This window comes from Prunus avium, chromosome 1 (assembly GCF_965620075.1).
Source record: "Prunus avium chromosome 1, drPruAviu1.hap1.1, whole genome shotgun sequence".
Taxonomy (NCBI): domain Eukaryota; kingdom Viridiplantae; phylum Streptophyta; class Magnoliopsida; order Rosales; family Rosaceae; genus Prunus; species Prunus avium.
The window spans coordinates 58,615,920-58,628,852 of NC_142284.1; positions in this window are offsets into that span (position 1 = coordinate 58,615,920).

A 12,933-nucleotide genomic window follows, 5' to 3' on the forward strand; every position below is an offset into this window, starting at 1 on the left:
AATAAAAAAAAGAAAAGAGGACCCTCCAAGTTTCATTAGTTTGTACTTTATTGATATTAATTTGCTCGTTTCAACATATCCAAAGTAGATACTAATAAGCCACTGTATAATGTTTTAGTATAACTTTTATAACATATATTATTGGTATGCAATAATATACGAGAATTATTTGTATAATACGTGAACTTTGTGTGAATTATTGAAAATTTTCTAAAAAATACGGGTATTAAGCATTATAAATGCGTATGTACATGTACAATACGACTATTGTACGTTTGTTTTTTCAAAACTAGTAGACACGTATATAATACGAATGTATTATTGAAAAATACATACATACGTATATATATATATATATATATATATATATATATATATATATATGTACAAAAGACTATAAGATATTAATTAAATTAAAGAAGTTGGGGAAAAATCAAAAGTAATGAAACTAATTTTATATTTGTATTAAAAAAAAATTAACATAAACACTTCTCCCGACGAAATTTCGTCGGCATACGTCTATGCCGGCAAATATCCGTCGGATTAGGTTTATCCCGACAAATAAACCTTTGCCGACGAAATTTCGTCGGGAGAGGTCTTTTAAAAAAAAATATATATAAACTTAGGATGTTTAGGTCAATTAATTTTTTAAAATTTTACTTTTGGTAAGTAAATAATATATTTGACTGATTTGATTTGTTAAATTAGTAATTATATTTGAATTATTATTTATTTAGTGAATAATTAGTATTAAATATGTTAATTAACGTCATGAATTATATTACTTAGTAAATAGTAATTCAATTTTTCTTTTTCTTTTTTTCCTTCAATGTTCACTAAGCAAATAATAACTAAAACACAATTACTAATCAAAGTAATTAAAAAAGAGAAATACATATTATGCTACTTAAAGGGTTTGTAAAATAGTATAGCCGTGCGGCTATACTGTTTTTAAAAAAAATTACAAAACTGAGTATAGCCGTGCGGCTGTACTATTTCCACATGTAAGCCCAGTCATTAGGCGCCACGTGTCAAGACAACTCTGCTTTTTATAAAAAAAAATTAAACGCACAGAGTATAGCCGGTCGGCTGTACTCATTTTTTAATATATTTTTTTTAAAAAAAGAGGACCCTCCAGCGATTTGACGCCACGTGTCACTATACTATTTTTGAAGAAAAAAAATCGTAGTATAGCCGCACGGCTATACTATTCTAGAAGGTCTATCTATACTATTTAATACATAAATAAAAAAAAGAAAAGAGGACCCTCCAAGTTTCATTACTTTGTACTTTATTGATATTAATTTGCTCGTTTCAACATATCCAAAGTAGATACTAATAAGCCACTGTATAATGTTTTAGTATAACTTTTATAACATATATTATTGGTATGCAATAATATACGAGAATTATTTGTATAATACGTGAACTTTGTGTGAATTATTGAAAATTTTCTAAAAAATACGGGTATTAAGCATTATAAATGCGTATGTACATGTACAATACGACTATTGTACGTTTGTTTTTTCAAAACTAGTAGACACGTATAGAATACGAATGTATTATTGAAAAATACATACGTACGTATGTATATATATATATATATGTATAAAAGACTATAAGATATTAATTAAATTAAAGAAGTTGGGGAAAAATCAAAAGTAATGAAACTAATTTTATATTTGTATTAAAAAAAAATTAACATAAACACTTCTCCCGACGAAATTTCGTCGGCATAGGTCTATGCCGGCAAATATCCGTCGGATTAGGTTTATCCCGACAAATAAACCTTTGCCGACGAAATTTCGTCGGGAGAGGTCTTTTAAAAAAAAATATATATAAACTTAGGATGTTTAGGTCAATTAATTTTTTAAAATTTTACTTTTAGTAAGTAAATAATATATTTGACTGATTTGATTTGTTAAATTAGTAATTATATTTGAATTATTATTTATTTAGTGAATAATTAGTATTAAATATGTTAATTAACGTCATGAATTATATTACTTAGTAAATAGTAATTCAATTTTTCTTTTCCTTTTTTTCCTTCAATGTTCACTAAGCAAATAATAACTAAAACACAATTACTAATCAAAGTAATTAAAAAAGAGAAATACATATTATGCTACTTAAAGGGTTTGTAAAATAGTATAGCCGTGCGGCTATACTGTTTTTAAAAAAAATTTCAAAACTGAGTATAGCCGTCCGGCTGTACTATTTCCACATGTAAGCCCAGTCATTAGGCGCCACGTGTCAAGACAACTCTGCTTTTTAAAAAAAAAATTAAACGCACAGAGTATAGCCGGGCGGCTGTACTCATTTTTTAATATATATTTTTTAAAAAAAGAGGACCCTCCAGCGATTTGACGCCACGTGTCACTATACTATTTTTGAAGAAAAAAATCGTAGTATAGCCGCACGGCTATACTATTCTAGAAGGTCTATCTATACTATTTAATACATAAATAAAAAAAAGAAAAGAGGACCCTCCAAGTTTCATTAGTTTGTACTTTATTGATATTAATTTGCTCGTTTCAACATATCCAAAGTAGATACTAATAAGCCACTGTATAATGTTTTAGTATAACTTTTATAACATATATTATTGGTATGCAATAATATACGAGAATTATTTGTATAATACGTGAACTTTGTGTGAATTATTGAAAATTTTCTAAAAAATACGGGTATTAAGCATTATAAATGCGTATGTACATGTACAATACGACTATTGTACGTTTGTTTTTTCAAAACTAGTAGACACGTATAGAATACGAATGTATTATTGAAAAATACATACGTACGTATGTATATATATATATATATGTATAAAAGACTATAAGATATTAATTAAATTAAAGAAGTTGGGGAAAAATCAAAAGTAATGAAACTAATTTTATATTTGTATTAAAAAAAAATTAACATAAACACTTCTCCCGACGAAATTTCGTCGGCATAGGTCTATGCCGGCAAATATCCGTCGGATTAGGTTTATCCCGACAAATAAACCTTTGCCGACGAAATTTCGTCGGGAGAGGTCTTTTAAAAAAAAAAATATATAAACTTAGGATGTTTAGGTCAATTAATTTTTTAAAATTTTACTTTTAGTAAGTAAATAATATATTTGACTGATTTGATTTGTTAAATTAGTAATTATATTTGAATTATTATTTATTTAGTGAATAATTAGTATTAAATATGTTAATTAACGTCATGAATTATATTACTTAGTAAATAGTAATTCAATTTTTCTTTTCCTTTTTTTCCTTCAATGTTCACTAAGCAAATAATAACTAAAACACAATTACTAATCAAAGTAATTAAAAAAGAGAAATACATATTATGCTACTTAAAGGGTTTGTAAAATAGTATAGCCGTGCGGCTATACTGTTTTTAAAAAAAATTTCAAAACTGAGTATAGCCGTCCGGCTGTACTATTTCCACATGTAAGCCCAGTCATTAGGCGCCACGTGTCAAGACAACTCTGCTTTTTAAAAAAAAAATTAAACGCACAGAGTATAGCCGGGCGGCTGTACTCATTTTTTAATATATATTTTTTAAAAAAAGAGGACCCTCCAGCGATTTGACGCCACGTGTCACTATACTATTTTTGAAGAAAAAAATCGTAGTATAGCCGCACGGCTATACTATTCTAGAAGGTCTATCTATACTATTTAATACATAAATAAAAAAAAGAAAAGAGGACCCTCCAAGTTTCATTAGTTTGTACTTTATTGATATTAATTTGCTCGTTTCAACATATCCAAAGTAGATACTAATAAGCCACTGTATAATGTTTTAGTATAACTTTTATAACATATATTATTGGTATGCAATAATATACGAGAATTATTTGTATAATACGTGAACTTTGTGTGAATTATTGAAAATTTTCTAAAAAATACGGGTATTAAGCATTATAAATGCGTATGTACATGTACAATACGACTATTGTACGTTTGTTTTTTCAAAACTAGTAGACACGTATAGAATACGAATGTATTATTGAAAAATACATACGTACGTATGTATATATATATATATATGTATAAAAGACTATAAGATATTAATTAAATTAAAGAAGTTGGGGAAAAATCAAAAGTAATGAAACTAATTTTATATTTGTATTAAAAAAAAATTAACATAAACACTTCTCCCGACGAAATTTCGTCGGCATAGGTCTATGCCGGCAAATATCCGTCGGATTAGGTTTATCCCGACAAATAAACCTTTGCCGACGAAATTTCGTCGGGAGAGGTCTTTTAAAAAAAAATATATATAAACTTAGGATGTTTAGGTCAATTAATTTTTTAAAATTTTACTTTTAGTAAGTAAATAATATATTTGACTGATTTGATTTGTTAAATTAGTAATTATATTTGAATTATTATTTATTTAGTGAATAATTAGTATTAAATATGTTAATTAACGTCATGAATTATATTACTTAGTAAATAGTAATTCAATTTTTCTTTTCCTTTTTTTCCTTCAATGTTCACTAAGCAAATAATAACTAAAACACAATTACTAATCAAAGTAATTAAAAAAGAGAAATACATATTATGCTACTTAAAGGGTTTGTAAAATAGTATAGCCGTGCGGCTATACTGTTTTTAAAAAAAATTTCAAAACTGAGTATAGCCGTCCGGCTGTACTATTTCCACATGTAAGCCCAGTCATTAGGCGCCACGTGTCAAGACAACTCTGCTTTTTAAAAAAAAAATTAAACGCACAGAGTATAGCCGGGCGGCTGTACTCATTTTTTAATATATATTTTTTAAAAAAAGAGGACCCTCCAGCGATTTGACGCCACGTGTCACTATACTATTTTTGAAGAAAAAAATCGTAGTATAGCCGCACGGCTATACTATTCTAGAAGGTCTATCTATACTATTTAATACATAAATAAAAAAAAGAAAAGAGGACCCTCCAAGTTTCATTAGTTTGTACTTTATTGATATTAATTTGCTCGTTTCAACATATCCAAAGTAGATACTAATAAGCCACTGTATAATGTTTTAGTATAACTTTTATAACATATATTATTGGTATGCAATAATATACGAGAATTATTTGTATAATACGTGAACTTTGTGTGAATTATTGAAAATTTTCTAAAAAATACGGGTATTAAGCATTATAAATGCGTATGTACATGTACAATACGACTATTGTACGTTTGTTTTTTCAAAACTAGTAGACACGTATAGAATACGAATGTATTATTGAAAAATACATACGTACGTATGTATATATATATATATATGTATAAAAGACTATAAGATATTAATTAAATTAAAGAAGTTGGGGAAAAATCAAAAGTAATGAAACTAATTTTATATTTGTATTAAAAAAAAATTAACATAAACACTTCTCCCGACGAAATTTCGTCGGCATAGGTCTATGCCGGCAAATATCCGTCGGATTAGGTTTATCCCGACAAATAAACCTTTGCCGACGAAATTTCGTCGGGAGAGGTCTTTTAAAAAAATATATATATAAACTTAGGATGTTTAGGTCAATTAATTTTTTAAAATTTTACTTTTAGTAAGTAAATAATATATTTGACTGATTTGATTTGTTAAATTAGTAATTATATTTGAATTATTATTTATTTAGTGAATAGTTAGTATTAAATATGTTAATTAACGTCATGAATTATATTACTTAGTAAATAGTAATTCAATTTTTCTTTTTCTTTTTTTCCTTCAATGTTCACTAAGCAAATAATAACTAAAACACATTTACTAATCAAAGTAATTAAAAAAGAGAAATACATATTATGCTACTTAAAGGGTTTGTAAAATAGTATAGCCGTGCGGCTATACTGTTTTTAAAAAAAATTACAAAACTGCGTATAGCCGCGCGGCTGTACTATTTCCACATGTAGGCCTAGTCATTAGGCGCCACGTGTCAAGACAACTCTACTTTTTTTAAAAAAAATTAAACGCACAGAGTATAGCCGCGCGGCTGTACTCATTTTTTAATATATATTTTTTTTAAAAAGAGGACCCTCCAGCGATTTGACGCCACGTGTGACTATACTATTGTTGAAGAAAAAAAATCGTAGTATAGCCGCACGGCTATACTATTCTAGAAGGTCTATCTATACTATTTAATACATAAATAAAAAAAAGAAAAGAGGACCCTCCAAGTTTCATTAGTTTGTACTTTATTGATATTAATTTGCTCGTTTCAACATATCCAAAGTAGATACTAATAAGCCACTGTATAATGTTTTAGTATAACTTTTATAACATATATTATTGGTATGCAATAATATACGAGAATTATTTGTATAATACGTGAACTTTGTGTGAATTATTGAAAATTTTCTAAAAAATACGGGTATTAAGCATTATAAATGCGTATGTACATGTACAATACGACTATTGTACGTTTGTTTTTTCAAAACTAGTAGACACGTATAGAATACGAATGTATTATTGAAAAATACATACGTACGTATGTATATATATATATATATGTATAAAAGACTATAAGATATTAATTAAATTAAAGAAGTTGGGGAAAAATCAAAAGTAATGAAACTAATTTTATATTTGTATTAAAAAAAAATTAACATAAACACTTCTCCCGACGAAATTTCGTCGGCATAGGTCTATGCCGGCAAATATCCGTCGGATTAGGTTTATCCCGACAAATAAACCTTTGCCGACGAAATTTCGTCGGGAGAGGTCTTTTAAAAAAATATATATATAAACTTAGGATGTTTAGGTCAATTAATTTTTTAAAATTTTACTTTTAGTAAGTAAATAATATATTTGACTGATTTGATTTGTTAAATTAGTAATTATATTTGAATTATTATTTATTTAGTGAATAGTTAGTATTAAATATGTTAATTAACGTCATGAATTATATTACTTAGTAAATAGTAATTCAATTTTTCTTTTTCTTTTTTTCCTTCAATGTTCACTAAGCAAATAATAACTAAAACACATTTACTAATCAAAGTAATTAAAAAAGAGAAATACATATTATGCTACTTAAAGGGTTTGTAAAATAGTATAGCCGTGCGGCTATACTGTTTTTAAAAAAAATTACAAAACTGCGTATAGCCGCGCGGCTGTACTATTTCCACATGTAGGCCTAGTCATTAGGCGCCACGTGTCAAGACAACTCTACTTTTTTTAAAAAAAATTAAACGCACAGAGTATAGCCGCGCGGCTGTACTCATTTTTTAATATATATTTTTTTTAAAAAGAGGACCCTCCAGCGATTTGACGCCACGTGTGACTATACTATTGTTGAAGAAAAAAAATCGTAGTATAGCCGCACGGCTATACTATTCTAGAAGGTCTATCTATACTATTTAATACATAAATAAAAAAAAGAAAAGAGGACCCTCCAAGTTTCATTAGTTTGTACTTTATTGATATTAATTTGCTCGTTTCAACATATCCAAAGTAGATACTAATAAGCCACTGTATAATGTTTTAGTATAACTTTTATAACATATATTATTGGTATGCAATAATATACGAGAATTATTTGTATAATACGTGAACTTTGTGTGAATTATTGAAAATTTAATAAAAAATACGGGTATTAAGCATTATAAATGCGTATGTACATGTACAATACGACTATTGTACGTTTGTTTTTTCAAAACTAGTAGACACGTATAGAATACGAATGTATTATTGAAAAATACATACGTACGTATGTATATATATATATATGTATAAAAGACTATAAGATATTAATTAAATTAAAGAAGTTGGGGAAAAATCAAAAGTAATGAAACTAATTTTATATTTGTATTAAAAAAAAATTAACATAAACACTTCTCCCGACGAAATTTCGTCGGCATAGGTCTATGCCGGCAAATATCCGTCGGATTAGGTTTATCCCGACAAATAAACCTTTGCCGACGAAATTTCGTCGGGAGAGGTCTTTTAAAAAAATATATATATAAACTTAGGATGTTTAGGTCAATTAATTTTTTAAAATTTTACTTTTAGTAAGTAAATAATATATTTGACTGATTTGATTTGTTAAATTAGTAATTATATTTGAATTATTATTTATTTAGTGAATAATTAGTATTAAATATGTTAATTAACGTCATGAATTATATTACTTAGTAAATAGTAATTCAATTTTTCTTTTTCTTTTTTTCCTTCAATGTTCACTAAGCAAATAATAACTAAAACACAATTACTAATCAAAGTTATTAAAAAAGAGAAATACATATTATGCTACTTAAAGGGTTTGTAAAATAGTATAGCCGTGCGGCTATACTGTTTTTAAAAAAAAATTACAAAACTGAGTATAGCCGCCCGGCTGTACTATTTCCACATGTAAGCCCAGTCATTAGGCGCCACGTGTCAAGACAACTCTGCTTTTTAAAAAAAAAATTAAACGCACAGAGTATAGCCGGGCGGCTGTACTCATTTTTAAATATATTTTTTTAAAAAAAAGAGGACCCTCCAGCGATTTGACGCCACGTGTCACTATACTATTTTTGAAGAAAAAAAATCGTAGTATAGCCGCACGGCTATACTATTCTAGAAGGTCTATCTATACTATTTAATACATAAATAAAAAAAAGAAAAGAGGACCCTCCAAGTTTTATTAGTTTGTACTTTATTGATATTAATTTGCTCGTTTCAACATATCCAAAGTAGATACTAATAAGCCACTGTATAATGTTTTAGTATAACTTTTATAACATATATTATTGGTATGCAATAATATACGAGAATTATTTGTATAATACGTGAACTTTGTGTGAATTATTGAAAATTTTCTAAAAAATACGGGTATTAAGCATTATAAATGCGTATGTACTTGTACAATACGACTATTGTACGTTTGTTTTTTCAAAACTAGTAGACACGTATAGAATACGAATGTATTATTGAAAAATACATACGTACGTATGTATATATATATATATATATATATATATATATATATATATATATATATATATATATATATATATATATATGTATAAAAGACTATAAGATATTAATTATATTAAAGAAGTTGGGGAAAAATCAAAAGTAATGAAACTAATTTTATATTTGTATTAAAAAAAAATTAACATAAACACTTCTCCCGACGAAATTTCATCGGCATAGGTCTATGCCGGCAAATATCCGTCGGATTAGGTTTATCCCGACAAATAAACCTTGGCCGACGAAATTTCGTCGGGAGAGGTCTTTTAAAAAAATATATATATAAACTTAGGATGTTTAGGTCAATTAATTTTTTAAAATTTTACTTTTAGTAAGTAAATAATATATTTGACTGATTTGATTTGTTAAATTAGTAATTATATTTGAATTATTATTTATTTAGTGAATAATTAGTATTAAATATGTTAATTAACGTCATGAATTATATTACTTAGTAAATAGTAATTCAATTTTTCTTTTTCTTTTTTTCCTTCAATGTTCACTAAGGAAATAATAACTAAAACACAATTACTAATCAAAGTAATTAAAAAAGAGAAATACATATTATGCTACTTAAAGAGTTTGTAAAATAGTATCGCCGTGCGGCTATACTGTTTTTAAAAAAAAATTACAAAACTGAGTATAGCCGTCCGGCTGTACTATTTCCACATGTAAGCCCAGTCATTAGGCGCCACGTGTCAAGACATCTCTGCTTTTTTAAAAAAAAAATTAAACGCACAGAGTATAGCCGCGCGGCGGTACTCATTTTTTAATATATTTTTTTTTAAAAAGAGGACCCTCCAGCGATTTGACGCCACGTGTCACTATACTATTTTTGAAGAAAAAAAATCGTAGTATAGCCGCACGGCTATACTATTCTAGAAGGTCTATCTATACTATTTAATACATAAATAAAAAAAAGAAAAGAGGACCCTCCAAGTTTCATTAGTTTGTACTTTATTGATATTAATTTGCTCGTTTCAACATATCCAAAGTAGATACTAATAAGCCACTGTGTAATGTTTTAGTATAACTTTTATAACATATATTATTGGTATGCAATAATATACGAGAATTATTTGTATAATACGTGAACTTTGTGTGAATTATTGAAAATTTTCTAAAAAATACGGGTATTAAGCATTATAAATGCGTATGTACATGTACAATACGACTATTGTACGTTTGTTTTTTCAAAACTAGTAGACACGTATAGAATACGAATGTATTATTGAAAAATACATACGTACGTATATATATATATATATATATATATATATATATATATATATATATATGTATAAAAGACTATAAGATATTAATTAAATTAAAGAAGTTGGGGAAAAAACAAAAGTAATGAAACTAATTTTATATTTGTATTAAACAAAAATTAACATAAACACTTCTCCCGACGAAATTTCGTCGGTATAGGTCTATGCCGGCAAATATCCGTCGGATTAGGTTTATCCCGACAAAAAAACCTCTGCCGACGAAATTTCGTCGGGAGAGATCTTTTAAAAAAATATATATATATAAACTTAGGATGTTTAGGTTAATTAATTTTTAAAAATTTTATTTTTAGTAAGTAAATAATATATTTGACTGATTTGATTAGTTAAATTAGTAATTATATTTGAATTATTATTTATTTAATGAATAATTAGTGTTAATTAACGTCATGAATTATATTACTTAATAAATAGTAATTCAATTTTTCTTCTTCTTTTTTTCCTTCAATGTTCACTAAGTAAATAATAACTAAAACATAATTACTAATCAAAGTAATTAAAAAAGAGAAATACATATTATGCTACTTAAAGGGTATGTAAAATAGTATAGCCGTGCGGCTATACTGTTTTTAAAAAGAATTACAAAACTGCGTATGGCCGTGCGGCTGTACTATTTGCACGTGTAAAAAAAGAAGAGCCCAGTCATTAGGCGCCACGTGTCAAGACAACTCTTCTTTTTTAAAAAAAATTAAACGCACAGAGTATAGCCGAGCGGCTGTACTCATTTTATATATAATTTTTTTTTAAAAGAGGACCCTCCAGCGATTTGACGCCACGTGTCACTATACTATTTTTGAAGAAAAAAAAATCGTAGTATAGCCGCACGGCTATACTATTCTAGAAGGTCTATCTATACTATTTAATACATAAATTAAAAAAAAAAAAGAGGACCCTCCAAGTTTCATTAGTTTGTACTTTATTGATATTAATTTGCTAGTTTCAACATATCCAAAGTAGATACTAATAAGCCACTGTATAATGTTTTAGTATAACTTTTATAACATATATTATTGGTATTCAATAATATACGAGAATTATTTGTATAATACATGAACTTTGTGTGAATTATTGAAAATTTTCTAAAAAAATACGGGTATTAAGCATTATAAATGCGTATGTACATGTACAATACGACTAGTGTATGTTTGTTTTTTCAAAACTAGTAGACATGTATAGAATACGAATGTATTATTGAAAAATACATACGTACATATATATATATATATATATATATATATATATATATGTATAAAAGACTATAAGATATTAATTAAATTAAAGAAGTTGGTGAAAAAACAAAAGTAATGAAACTAATTTTATATTTGTATTAAAAAAAATTAACATAAACACTTCTCCCGACGAAATGTCGTCGGCACAGGTCTATGCCGGCAAATATCCGTCGGATTAGGTTTATCCCGACAAACAAACCCCTGCCGACGAAATTTCGTCGGGAGAGGTCTTTTTAAAAAATATATATATTAACTTAGGATGTTTAGGTTAATTAATTTTTTAAAATTTTATTTTTAGTAAGTAAATAATATATTTGACTGATTTGATTAGTTAAATTTGTAATTATATTTGAATTATTATTTATTTAGTGAATAATTAGTATTAAATATGTTAATTAACGTCATGAATTATTTTACTAAATAAATAGTAATTCAATTTTTCTTTTTCTTTTTTTCCTTCAATGTTCACTAAGGAAATAATAACTAAAACATAATTACTAATCAAACTAATTAAAAAAGAGAAATACATATTATGCTACTTAAAGGGTTTGTAAAATCGTATAGCCGTGCGGCTATACTGTTTTTAAAAAAAAATTAAAAAACTGAGTATAGCCGTGCGGCTGTACTATTTTCACATGTAAAAAAAGAAGAGCCCAGTCATTAGGCGCCACGTGTCAAGACAACTCTTCTTTTTTAAAAAAAATTAAACGCACAGAGTATAGCCGAGCGGCTGTACTCATTTTATATATATATATTTTTAAAAAGAGGACCCTCCAGCTATTAGACTTCACGTGTCACTATACTATTTTTGAAGAAAAGAAATCGTAGTATAGCCGCATGGCTATACTATTCTAGAAGGTCTATCTATACTATTTAATACATAAATTAAAAAAAGAAAAGAGGACCCTCCAAGTTTCATTAGTTTGTACTTTATTGATATTAATTTGCTCGTTTGTACTTTATTGATATTAATGCCGGCAAATATCCGTCGGATAAAAGACATGTGTATATATATATATATATATATATACAGAAATTCTCTTATGCGGACATCCAGACGTTATTATCGTGCGAACGCTGTGTATTTTGTACTACCCCTTTCTGTTTTCCTGCATGTTTACAATAGGATCCGCACGATAATAATGTGCGGACATCCGGATAAGAGAATAACTGTATATATATATATATATATATATATATATATATATATATATATATATATATATATATATATATATATGTGTGTGTGTGTGTGTGTGTGTGTGTGTGTGTGCGTGTGTTTGTATAAAAGACTATAAGATATTAATTAAATTAAAGAAGTTGGGGAAAAAACAAAAGTAATGAAACTAATTTTGTATTTGTATAAAAAAAAAATTAAAAAAAATAACATAAACACTTCTCCCGACGAAATTTCGTCAGCATAGTTCGATGCCGGCAAATATCCATCGGATTAGGTTTATCCCGACAAAAAAACCTCTGTCGACG